We start from the raw sequence: 13,977 nt of genomic DNA, 5'->3' as shown, positions 1-13,977 counted from the left end.
ATTCTCGTACCGGAAAACAGGTACCCTCGAATTGTCGAGCGTGTTTTACAGTACGCATCACCGGATTCCACATCTACTACCAGTTTATGATATTATCGATCCTCAAACGACTTTAGTTTCTTGCACATACTAGGTAGGATCACACAGTAAGCGTCTTGTAAAATCAATTTTGTTGTTATAAATTTCATGCGGCTATTGAATCAGAGCTGGAGTCAGAGCCAGAGTCAGCAGTCAGAGTTTAAACGAGCTTCAGGAAACTTGAGTTCAAAGAAGGGTGAAGGCATAGTGCATATTCTTTCTGAATTTCTAAAAACATTGCGGGAAGTGGCAACCTAACGACTATTCATGTTGCCTTGTAGAATCTGAGTCGGAGACACACGATCAGACTTTAAGGAAAATTATGATACACACAACCCCGAAGGCAGCAAAGGTGTATAAGTGCGAGAACTGTCGCACAATCAGCGTAACATCTCATGCACCCAAGTTGCTGACAAGTACAATATACAGGGTGTCCCATTTATCTTGACCACCCTAAATAACTGTTTGTCCAGATGCAGATTACAAAATGTTTCAAGCAAATGTTCTTTAGCCGTCAGGGAGCCATCAGTCAGCATGATTGCCTTCGTTGTACCTTTGTTTCTTACAAAGATATGAACAGTGGCATGGCTTTTTTAAATGGCACCCTGTATTTTTTCTTCGGGAATTCATTTCCTCTCCTAAAGACCTATTCAAAAATGTATCACAGTGTACCATTCACTGAAACACAACATTATTGATTACATAACACAACACTGACTTTGAGCCCGGGATCACAAACTCGTCCAGTTTGTGGAGTTATCGAAAACAAATGAAAACCAAGTAAAAACATAACACAAAATTGACTTTGACTCTCCTGTACCATTGCCCAGGAGTAGAACATTTAAAGGTGCTCAAAGTGGTGACCCTGGACACCGATACACTGGTGCACTAGTTGAATGAAAGAATTATTTACTGCTTCCAGTGTTGCCTGCTGAAGAGAATTACAAGCAGGCACGGTACGTTCATGCATGTCCTCTGGAGTTGCTGGAATATCGCGATAGACAACGTCTTTCATGTATACCCAAAAGAAAAAAAACCAGAGGATTTAAATCAGGAGATATAGCAGGCCAAGTAACTGTTCCTCCTCGACCAATCCATCTGGTAGGATGCCTCCGGTTCAGAACACGACGTGCATGCACGGCATTATGTGCTGGACATCCATCGTGTTGATACCACATAAGCATTCTGGTTCTTAGCGGCACTTCATCCAGAATAGGAGGAAGAATTCGTCAGAGGAAGTTGGCATACGCTGTGCCATTTGGACTACCATTGATGAAATCCAATAATTGTAGTACCAAGCATCCCACACCAGACGTTTACTCTCCATTGGAGCTGACGTTCCACCTGTCTAAGCCGTCGTGTGGACCAATAATGCTTGTCCTTGTGTGTACCTGTCCTTTGTTTGACAAGGAACATTCATCGGTAAATAGAACATTGCAGAAGAAGTTCGGCTTGGCGAGGATTTGCTGCTGTGCCCACTGACAGAACTGTATAGCATTCTGGAAATCATTCCCATGCAATTCTTGATGCAGGTGTACATGGTAAGGATGGAACCGGTGATGTGTAAGAATACGATGTACACTGGTTTCAGGAATGCCAATCTCGTGTTCAAGCTGTCGTGTGCCCACATGTGGATTCATAGCAACGGAAGCGAGAACAGTAACTTCGGGAGCTTCGTCTGTGCAAGTGCTACGACGATTGCGTTGTCTTGGATTGAAACTTCCCGTTTCCTGAAGCGTTGCAACAAGACGAGAAAACATCCGGCGGGAAGGTGGGTTCTTGACAGGATATCGCACCCTAGTACAGTTCCGCTGCCTGCTTAGCATTTCGCCTACCTTTAACAACAACAACAATAATAAAAGAAACGTTATTTCGATTCAGTTTGTAGGAAGGACAGTCATTACTGTATGCCTACTCTACTCAACAGTATTTAAAAGGACTAAACTACTGTACTAAATGCACCAGTACATAAGAAAACAGTATTACAATTACTGTTCTGCTAACTTACATTCCCCATAGATGAGTAACATTTCTACCTTCTCTTCGTTGGTGTACATTCTACTCATACAACTCTTCAACTGATGATGGCTGATCGAATGACGGGTGTGCATTTTACTTATGATTACATTTGTCCTCTGTCAACGTCAGCACGAGGATGTGTTCCATTACCCCGAGTACCCGCACTAAGCGCTGAGAGTGTCAACATCAATGTTCTGTTATGCAATTAATAACGTTGTGTTTCAGTGAATGGTACACTGTGATACATTTTTGAACAGGTCTTTAGGAGAGGAAATGAATTACTGAATAAAAAATACAGGGTGCCATTTAAAAAAGTCAAACCGCTGTTCATATCTTTGTAAAAAACAAAGCTACAATGAAGACAATCGATTGATGTCCCCCTGACGGCTAAGGAACATTTGCTTGAAACATTTTGTAATTTGCATCTGGACAAACAGTTATTTAGGGTGGTCAAGATAAATGGGACACCTCATATAGAAGAACGGAAAATAAATTGAGTATGTGATAGGTGACGATCAGTTTTAGGGAAGGTAGACAGAACGGCAGTTCTGACGTTGTACTTGATAATGGAAACATCTACATCTACATTTATGCTCCGGAGAACACCTCACGGTGTGGGGCGAAGGATGCTTTGCGTACCGGTCTCACTTCTCCCTTTCCTTGTTTCTTTTGTGTTGGGTTCGTCGGAAAAACGATTGCCGGTAAGCCTCCATGTGGGCTCGAATCTATCTAATTTTATGAATGTGTGGCGTCTGTTTTTTTCGGACATGTCAGAAGCAGCAGACACCACGCATTCAGATAATTGATTAGCCTCGATGGGCAACTACTCCATCTTCCTCATTGCGGGTGCACAATCACGACTGATCTCCTGCGGGTATCTCTGAATTTCCCTGAAAAGTTTTGTACTTCCTTCTTTCGTTGATCAGCTGAAGTATTTCTTCTGTTAACCATAGTTTCTTTGCAGTTACCTTCTTTGTATCTATGACCTTCTTTTCAATTTCTGTGATTGGCATTTCTAGGGATGTGCATTTCTCTGCATACTGAGCTATTGCTTGTCGGAGTATCTATAGTCTTAGAGGGCTTCATGCGTATCTCGTCATTCCTTAGTACTTCCGTACCATCTTCTTTGTAAATTGATTATTCCTGACTAATCTCTTAAATTTCAGCCTACTCTACATCACTACTACACTGTGATATGAGTTAATCTCAGTCTGGCCATGACGTAATCTAACTGAAGTCTTCCCGTATCACTCTGCCTTTTCCAAGTATACCTCTTCCTCTTGTGATTCTTGAACGGAGTATTCGCAATTACAAGCTCAACTTTATTATCCTCCTGTAACCGTTTATTCTGCTCTTTTATCTACAACTGCATTCCAGTCGCCCATGACTATTACATTTTCACCTCCCTTTATGTGCTGTATTACCCTTTCAGTATTCTCATATACATGCTCTGTCTCTTCATCTTCAGCTTGCGACATCAGTGTGTATACCAGAACTGTCGTTGTCAGTGGTGGTTTGCTGTCGATTCTGGTAAGAAGGACCCTATCACTGAACTTATAACACGTGTGTGACTGGTTCTGCTCTATCTTCCTACCACAGTTGCGCAAGGACACTCTGTGAGTGTTTTAGGAATTTGGTGTTGAACCTATGACATGCAAGGTAGGAAGACACCCTCTCACACATGCAGAGTTCAGAAGAGTGCAGCACTACAGACAGTGATGTAATCAGACAATGACCTCAATGTCGCTTCTACTACACTTCCTGTAAAGGAAACGTTATCGCTAACAGCAATTAGTGTACGGGTTCAGGCACTACTACACGTTTGCAAAAAATGAAAATCTTTAGATTTTCGTTATTAAGGTTTATTTTTACTCTAAGTATGACTTCATGAAATAGCAATGGTAACAAAATTACGTGTAGGATGGTAAAATATTGATACTGGGTTTTCACAACTGTGAAGCGAAATTCCTAAGGTTCTTTAATGGTGAGATGGTTAATGGCCATGTCTGGGGATCGATAAAAATAGAAATCGTTCAAATGGCTTCTAAGCACTATGGGACTTAGCATCTGAGGTCATCAGTCCCCTAGACTTAGAACTATTTAAACCTAACTAACCAAGGACATCACACACATGCATGCCCGAGGCAGGATTCGAGCCTGCGACCGTATCAGCAGCGCGGTTCCAGACTGAAGCGCCTAGAACCGCTCGGCCACAGCGGCCGGCGATAGAAATACAAACAAATTAAATACACTTGGGGCCAGAGATAACAATTACGCTACAATACACAATGAAAATACCCGAAATTGAATGGGGATCGGTAAAGAGCAATCAAAAAGATGCATACAATTAAAATAATTCATAACTCTTTCAGTGGCTGATCAATCCTTTTCGTCAGATCGGACTTGTCGCTTTTCTGCTTCAACTAGGCCCGGCAACCGTCAATATGTTTAACTACGGAGAAACGGAGACGACTGCAGTTCTGAGTGTCAATTGAATATCACTTGCTGGCGCGGTGAAGCTCGCATATGTTTACCTTGCGTCGGCGACGGCAGAGGCGGCTGTCGGCGCGAGCTGTGAACCTGAGAATCTGTTCTAAATCCCTCTCGACTGTTAAACACCTGTTGGATACATTTCCTACGTCTTCGGTGAAACGGAGACTCCTAGTTATTCCCTAGCTAAATTAATTGGCATGGTACATGGCATTTGGCTGGAATAGCGCGTACGTCGTTGCCCTCAAATCGCTCGCAAGCGTTAATTGTCAGTGCTCGGTGCGATTCTCCGGGGCACTGGAGACTTTGCAGTTCAACTCCTTACGAATTAAGACGAGCCTGCAAACAAGTGTTCACATAATCACTCTCGCAATCGCCTCTGCGCGGCGAGAGTCGCCTTGCACAACACTCGATGATGCCTGCAAGAGAGGAGCCAATTACTATGTCCGCAGTTTGCCTATATCAAAGCTGCTGGCCAGTCAGAGCGTTCGTACTTTGTCATAACTCCACCCACTAGAGTTTTTTGTAGCCTATCACAAGCGTCGTTTCTTTCATAGGGCAGAGTTTAACTTTTGCTACGAAATACTGAGATAAACAGCTTTCCCTTTCACGCAGATGATTAAAATGAGTCACCTACGTTTTGTGTTCTATTTCTCCAGACATTTTATCTCTGAACAGTCTATCTGGCATCTCCTGCCGTGTTCCTGTAGAAAGGCTTTCCGAAGGGTCGTTATTAAAAGCAGGGACAAGGGGCAGCCTTTGCCGACGGCCTACGCAGTGGCTGCGGACATCTCATTGTGTCCGCTAGATTCCCCGTGGCGAGCTGTGTCGGCCTACATGGGACGAGCATTACCGTCGTAAAATTCTCTTTCCCTCAGAACTGCGTCTCATAGCTCGGGTCGGGGAAATTACTTTCAGATTGAGATTCAGATTCTTTATTGGTCATTCAGCATTATTACATGCAATAGACTTCGTCAGTTCACTAAACCTATTAATTTTACGAAATTAATTTTTACATATTTAAGTTGATATTCGGCATTTATAAAAATTCTTCTAATGAATAGAATGAATTAGTTAACAAGAAGTTATGTACATTTTCTTTAAATAATTTGTCAGGCTTGATTGACGCAGTCTTAGACAATTTGTTATATATTTTAATTGCCATATACTTATGACTATTGTTAGTTTTAGCTTATCTATTTTGTGGCAATAGCAGAGAAGTACAGGTTCTTGTATAGTAGTCATGCCTTTGATTTGTTACGATTAAATTAGGTAGTTCAGCAAGTATGCACTTAACTCTATCAAGAATACATAAATTAATAACTGTTAAAATTCTATATTTAATGAACAGTGGTTTACAATGTGTTCTATTATCTACCTTAGCCATTACTCTGATTGCTTTCTTCTGGATCACCATAATTTCATTTATTTTTCTGCTTTTCCCTAGAGTATTAACCCATATCTTAAAACAGATTGAAAAAAGGCAAAGTACGCTGTCCTTACGTACTCAAATGTCACACAACACATCAGTCTCTTCAACAAATATATAACTCTTGACAACCTAACCACTATGTGATCAGCATGAGAGTTCCATATTAAACGTTGTCAAGTATGATACCTAAAAACTTTGCCTTTTGTTTTTCTATTTTTGTAGTCTTTGATAGACTGAACCATATATTCTGGGTCTTTTCCTCATTTAATAGTAGACCATTTGCATTAAACCATGATGTTGCATTTTCTTTAGCCAATTTCATATCACTTACAAGGCTATCAAATGCATGGTTTACAGATAGAATAGTTGTATCATCTGTATACATACACGTCTATACATCTATATTTCCTCGTAAGTCATTTATGTGTACAAGCAAGAGAAGTGGTCACAATTTCGATCCCTGCGTCACTCTGTGTTGAATCTCGAGTGTGTTTGACAGATGACTTCCTGAACTCACCACCTGTTTCCTTTTATTGAGGTATGATCTGATGAGTTTTAAGCTTTTATCGCATATTCAATAGTACTCAAGTTTAGAGAGCAGAAGTGGGTGGTCAACCCAGTCAAAGGTTTTGCTCAGATCACGTAAGTGTGAGTGTTAGTGGTGTCTATTCTCGAAATACTAGCTTACTTATTATATCAGGATTTTAATAACATTTTTCAATTTCATGTAACTATGTCATGTGACATATCGAGTGAACCAGAATTGTTTCAGGAATTCAATGTAATGTGTATTATTTATTTGACACCTTACAAACTGTTCACAGTAACATACTCTCTGCTGTACCTTTCTATTGTAACGAATCCTATTCCCGTTATACCATTTTCCACTGCTGTTGATATTATCCTTTACTCATCTGACCAGAAATTCTTGTATTCTTTCCAATTCATATCACTGACCTCTAATATACCTAGACTGAGCCTTTGCATTTCCCTTTTCAGATTTTCTAGCATCTTTACTACATTCAAGCTTCTGAGATTACGCGGTCCGACTCGTAGAACGTTATCCTTTAGTTGGTTATTCAATCTTTTTCTTATGGTCACCTCCCCATTGGCAGTCCCCTTCCGGAGATCTGAATGGGGCCTCTTCCGGAATCTTTTTTGAATGGAGAGATCATCATGACCCTTTTCCACTTACAGGCCACATTCCCTGTGGATACACGCCGTTGGTCATCGCTGATTCTTCCGCCTTTGGGGGCAGTTTCCCACCCCAAGGACAAGAGAGTGTCCACTCCTCTGCCCATTGACAAGGCCGCTGGCAGGATGATGGTGACTTCATATGCTAGAAGTCTTTAAAGTTCATATTGTTGCCAAGTAATCTGTTGGTGGGTGCAAACACTTCCATGTCGAGGAGCAGTGGTTGAAGCCGGTGCGTGTGCTTGTGTCGAGGCCCGATTTCTATGCGAACTCTTTAAATTCGAAATTGGAATACAGCACGCTGTTCCACAAGCAGTTATGTCACACTGTCATGTTACATGCTATAATTCGGAACCCTGTAGCGGCAGGGGGGCTTCAAATAAGTATACATGAAGAATAAAGATGTAGAATATTAATACTGTATGCTACATTTAAAAAGATTTAAGAGTTTTCACATAAAAAAATTCGGAGACATTACTTTTCAGTACGCCCTCGTATACAGTAATATGAATATTGCAGTGTAACTTATACTTGGATTTTATAATTAAGAAGCCTATTTTTTATTATTGTCGATCTTCTGAGTGATTTGAAGCAAGACTTCCCGTTTGACAATCTCCTCAACTTGGAGTAGCACTCTCACACATCGTCCTGAATTATTTGTTGGATATATTCCAGCCTTGTTGTGCTGGTACTGCGAACAGCTGAAAGCAAAGGGAAACTACAGCCGTAATTTTTCCCGAGGGCATGCAGCTCAATTGTAAAATTAAATGATGATGGCGTCCTCCTGGCAAAATATTCTGGAGGCAGTTATTCCGGATCTCCGCGTGGAGACTAGTCAGGGGGATGTCGTTATTAGGAGAAACAAAACTAGCGTTCTACGGATCAGAGTATAGAATGTTAGATCCCTTAATAGGACAGATGGGTTAGAAAATTTAAACAGGAAAATGGATAGGATGAATTTCTGTATTTCGGTGGCAGGAGGAACAGAAATTCTGGTCAGGTGATACGGGGTTATAGGTACAAAATCAAACAACACTAAAGCAGGAGTAGGTTTAATAATGAATAAGAAAATAGGAATGCGGTAAGCTACTGCGAACAGCATAGTTAACGCTTTACTGCAGCTAAGACAGACACGAAGTCCACACCGACCACAGTAGTACAAGTTTATAAGCCAACTAGCTTCACATGTGAAGAGATTGAAGAAACGTATGACGAGATAATATAAACTATTAATATTATTAAGGGAGACGAAAATTTAATTCTGATGGGGGGACTCGAATTCGCTAGTAGGAAAAAGAACAGGAGGAAAAATAGTAGGTGAATATGGACTGCAGGAAAGGAATGAAAGAGGGAATGAAAGAGGAAGCCACCTGCTACAATTTTGTACAGAGCATAATTTAATCATCACTAATATTTGGTTTAAGAATCATGAAAGAAAGTTGAATACAAGGAAGAGACCTGGAGACAACGGAGGGTTTCAGACCGATTTTGCGAAGAACCTAATGGTGTTCCAAAAGGCTAAACACAGTTGGCGCTGGCGTATTTGTTGTTGTTGGAAGTAGTTTATCTTGTCGCGAAATTGAAATAGATAGTTCCTGTGAGTTAGTATGGACACAGGTCATTCCTGACAACCGGAATCAAATAGTAACTGGATCCTTTTACCGACCTCCTAACTCAGATGATAGAATTGCTGAAAGGTTCAAAGAAAACTTGAGTCTAATTTCAAACAAGTATCCGACTCGTACAATTACAGTTGGTGGTGACTTTAATTTACCCTCGATATGTTGGCGAGAATACATGTTTAATTCCGGAGGTACTCTTAAAACATCATCCGAAATTGTCCTAAACACATTATCTGAAAATTATTTCGAGCAGTTACTTCATGAGCCCACACGAATAGTAAACGGTTGTGAAAACATACTTGGCCTCTTAGCAACAAACAATCCTGAGATAATAAAGAGCATCAAAACGGATACAATGATTAGTGAACACAGGGTTGTCGTATCGAGATCCAATATTGTAACCCCCGAATCCTCCAAAAATAAACGAAAAATATACATATTCAAAAAAGCAGATAAAAATTCACTTGACGCCTTACTGAGAGACAATCTTCACTCCTTCAAAATTAACAGTGTAAGTGTAGACAAGATGTGGCTTGAATTCATAGATATAGTATCGACAGGAGTTGAGAGATTTGTACCAAATAAATTAACAAACGATGGAGCTGATCCTCCTTGGTACACAAAAGGGGTCAGAACACTGTTGCAGAAACAATAACAAAAATACATGCCAAATTTAAATAGACACAAAATCTCCAAGATTGGCAATATTTTACGGAAGCTCGAAATTTAGTGCAGACTTCAACGTGAGATGCTTATAATTGTTTCCACAACGAAACTTTGTCTCGAAAACTGGCAGAAAATCCAAAGAGATTGGCTCTGAGCTCTATGGGATTTAACTGCTGAGGTCATCAGTCCCCTAGAACTTAGAACTACTTAAACCTAACTATCCTAAGGACATCACACACATCCATGCCCGAGGCAGGATTCGAACCTGCGACCGTAGCAGTCGCGCGGTTCCGGACTGAGCGCCTAGAGCCGCAAGACCACCGCGGCCGGCCAAAGGGATTCCGGTCGTATGTGAAGTATGCTTTCTCTGCGCGATAGCCATGGGGATACTATCGAAGACAGTGCTGCCAAAGCATAGTTACTAAACACAGCCTTTCGAAATTCCTTCACCAAAGAAGACGAAGTAAATATTTCCGAATTCGAATCAAGAACAGCTGCCAACATGAGTAACGTAGAAAGAGATATACTCGGAATAGTGAAGCAACTTAAATCACTTAATAAAAGCAAGTCTTCTGGTTCAGACTGTGCGTGGGGGTTTAATTAAAATGCAGGATAAACGCAATAATTTTAGTAGCTGTGTGTCCGGTTACGATGTCTCGTAACCGGTTGGCCCTGACTAGTATTAGCATGCAATCTGTCTGCATAAAATAAAAATAAAGAATGACAAGGAATTTGCATTAACACAATTGATTAATTAAGTCCCCTGCAACTATAAAAGCTACGAAACAACAAAGTACAAGTGTAACTGTTCTGTGTGTGATAGTGTGACTCAACGTACATGTATCTGACTCGGGTCGTCCTCAATACGACAAAATATTTTAAACACCATTTACAATGAAGTAATTGAAAAACCAGAAATACTATAATTGCACATAGAAACCAGAATTACAAGTCTAATACATGAACACGAGCCAGATGCTTTGTTGACTGAACCTGTGACCAAGAGGCATTGTCATTAAAGAAATCTGTAATGCTTTTTTTTTACCTCAGTATATATTGACGAAAAATACACTGTGATAATTGAAACATCTATACATTACACCAACCGAACAGCTACCACTGCACCAGTGGAGGCGGTTGAATAATAATCTTTGGCGCAATCTCTAGCGCTGTGACTCAGTGTAGCCACCTTTCATATGCCCCTCCTCCACAGGCTAAAATTTGGTGGTATTTTTGCCAGCATTGGTAGTGAAAATACCACCAAATTCGTCCAAAAACACAGACAAAAATAAAAGATGATATTAATAAGTAAATATTACATAACTAAATAAATTTTGGCTTTGCACTGACCCTTCAATAACCTAATATATAAAAATACAGTAAGGAATACAAATGCTTGCGTACATGTGATTTTACATAATAGTTTACCCAAGTATCATTTCTCAGAGTAGTTAAACAGTTCAATCAATGGCACCAGCAATGACGAATAGGTGCAGATAAGAGTCTCATAACATTTCATAAACAGTATATACACAATAAATCAGTTTACACAAATATTCACATAAAATCTTTTCAATAGTTCAATAAACAAGTAGCACTCCTCAGAGTAGTTGACAGTTCGAACAGTGGCACCCAGCAATGATGAACAGATGCAAATAGCAGTCCCATAACATTTCATAAACAGTAAATACACAATAAATCAGTTTACACATATAACATCTTTTCAATAGTTCAATAAACAAGTAGCACTCCTCAGAATAGTTGACAGTTCCAACAGTGGTACCGAGCAATGGTCAGCAGTTGCAGACACCAACAAGTGGCATCTCATAAATGGTTGAGCAGTTCCAACAGTGGTACCCAGCAGTCTTGAACAGGTGCAGACAGCAACAAGTGATATCATCTCAGTAGCAGCAGTTCCATCAGTGGCACCCAGTAATGGCGAGCAGGTGCAGACACCAACAAGTGACATCTCATCAGTAGTTGAGCAGTTCCAACAGTGGCACCCAGCAATGTTGAGCAGGTGCTGACACCAACAAGTGACATCTCATCAGTGGTTGAGCAGTTCCAACAGTGGCACCCAGCAATGTTGAACAAGTGCAGGTAACAGTCCATAATATTCGCCAGCAATAATTACACAGTTAATCAGAGTTCCTCAGCAGAAATTAAACATTTCCAAGTGGCACCCATCAATGGTAATAGGTGTAAGCACGAACAACAGTTTGAATGCACACACAATTGCTTTTACAAAATTATTATCAATGCTCTTACACTAAACATACAAATTATAATAAACACACAAATAATATCGGATAATTGTTATATTAACTATTACAAATACACAATCATCAGTAAACCTATAATATTTATGGGTGTGAGTGCAAGCCACAGCAAACAAGTAAAATAATATTTAGGAGGTAGGTCGGTACCAATTATTTGGGATAAGGAAAGGAAAACACACAAAACACACTCGCTCATCTTTCATCCACATATTAAGTACTATTGTGTAATTGAATACTGTTAACTGTGTAAATGCAATTCTGTCAAAATTTGATGTTCAACATGTATATAAAATAGTAGTGGCAGCAGTGTATAATAGTCAATAATAGTTAGTCAATGTCATAGTCATCATGTCAAGACCAATGTTTGCCAAGCCAAATCAAAATGTACGGTTGCTGAACAACTGTCAGTGTGCCAAGATATGCAAATACTTCCTCTGTCCAAAAAAAAGTATATACTGCTTATTGATTTAACAAGGTGTGTGTGTAGACGATCTTCCTTCTACTGGGGTGTTCTAGTCTGCCATCTTCACCCTTCTTGTTCCATATAAACCAACAAAAAAAAAGTGCTCCTCACTTACTTTACCTCTTATCCACCAAAACTCCAATAATCATCAGCATCACATAATCTCAATACTTCAATAATACCTCTTCAATACGTCGATACATGTAAACCTTATCACCAATATCATTTCACCTCCATAACAACTCTTTCCTCTAGCTAGTCTCCTCGAACAAGTACAGATAAAATCCTAGTGCAAACTTCAATTCATCATCCCATACAATCCAAAGACACATTGTCCACACACAACCTCTGTGTAATCCAAATGAGTCAAATCTTCTACTCATTATGAATTATAAAATACATTTTGGTTACCTTGTCCATCATAAAATAAAAGAAATGCATACATGACCTCTAACAGCCTTCAGTTTGAATAACTTTGAGTAAGTAGGTGCAAGTATGCAGTATGACTGATCACATAAGACTTTGACTGAATAAATCGTAATATTTCATAGTGTTTGCACCACTTCAAGAATCATGGCAAAACAGAAGCAAAAATGTGGAGTATTTTTTGTGTCAAGTGTCACTTGCTATTTCAATTGCTCACGAAGAATGCAGTGTAATAACTGTCAATGGTCTAAAGCTAGTGTTGGTATTTCATGTCATCAGCTTCCTTTCTATTATAATGAATTAATACAGCTTCCATAGAACCGCCAGTTCATATGACTTCAATGAAGTTTCTTGTACCAATGTAGTTCATAGAATTCAGCAGTTCATTTTCTCATCTTAAAATGTAAAGCACTGAGCGTAAGCAAACATGCAATACCGAGTAAATATACCAGTAGAGAACAGAATGTCAACAAGTGGATGCAGCACAATCCCTACAACGAGGCTCTGCCAAGCGAACAATCTATAATTAACACCATAGTGTAACCTAAACTCCATATTCGTACACAGTATATAAGCATTTCTATATACCAAATTAAAGAGTAGTCGCGACAACAAAACAGAAATGTGTAAATATGCAATCCATACGCAAAGCAGCAAGAATATATCTTACATAATAAATAGGTCATGAGCATCATATCACCATAAGCAAATAAATGTTCATATGTAATCTTAATAAGTAAACATGAAGGCGCAAGCAGATAAATTACAAAGTAAAACTTATATACATAACCATATCAGCACAACTAATCAGGTGACAATTATAATTTAAATATTTTAAACACCATTTACAATGAACTAATTGAAAAACCAGAAACACTATAGTTGCACATAGAAATCAGAATTACAAGTCTAATACATGAACACGAGCCAGATGCTTTGTTGACTGAACCTGTGACCAAGAGACATTGTCATTAAAGAAATCTGTAATACTTTTTTTACCTCAATATATACTGACGAAAAGTACACTGTGATAATTGCAACATCTTCCATCTATACATTACACCAACCAAACAGCGTCCACTCTCTCGCCCAACAGAACAACAACTGCCCTCGACATCCTCTGAACTACTACTACCCACGACATCCTCTGAACTACCACTGCACCAGTGGAGGCGGCGGAATAATAATCTTTGGCGCAATCTCTGGCGCTGTGACTCAGTGTAGCCACCTTTCAACTGTATGTAAATTAGGTTCCATTCAGAGTATGCTGATGCAATAGATCCACACTTAACAATCATATACAGCCGT

The sequence above is a fragment of the Schistocerca serialis genome, chromosome 8, assembly GCF_023864345.2.
Source record: "Schistocerca serialis cubense isolate TAMUIC-IGC-003099 chromosome 8, iqSchSeri2.2, whole genome shotgun sequence".
NCBI classification, from domain to species: Eukaryota; Metazoa; Arthropoda; class Insecta; order Orthoptera; family Acrididae; genus Schistocerca; species Schistocerca serialis.
Note: the sequence above shows the minus strand (reverse complement) of the source record.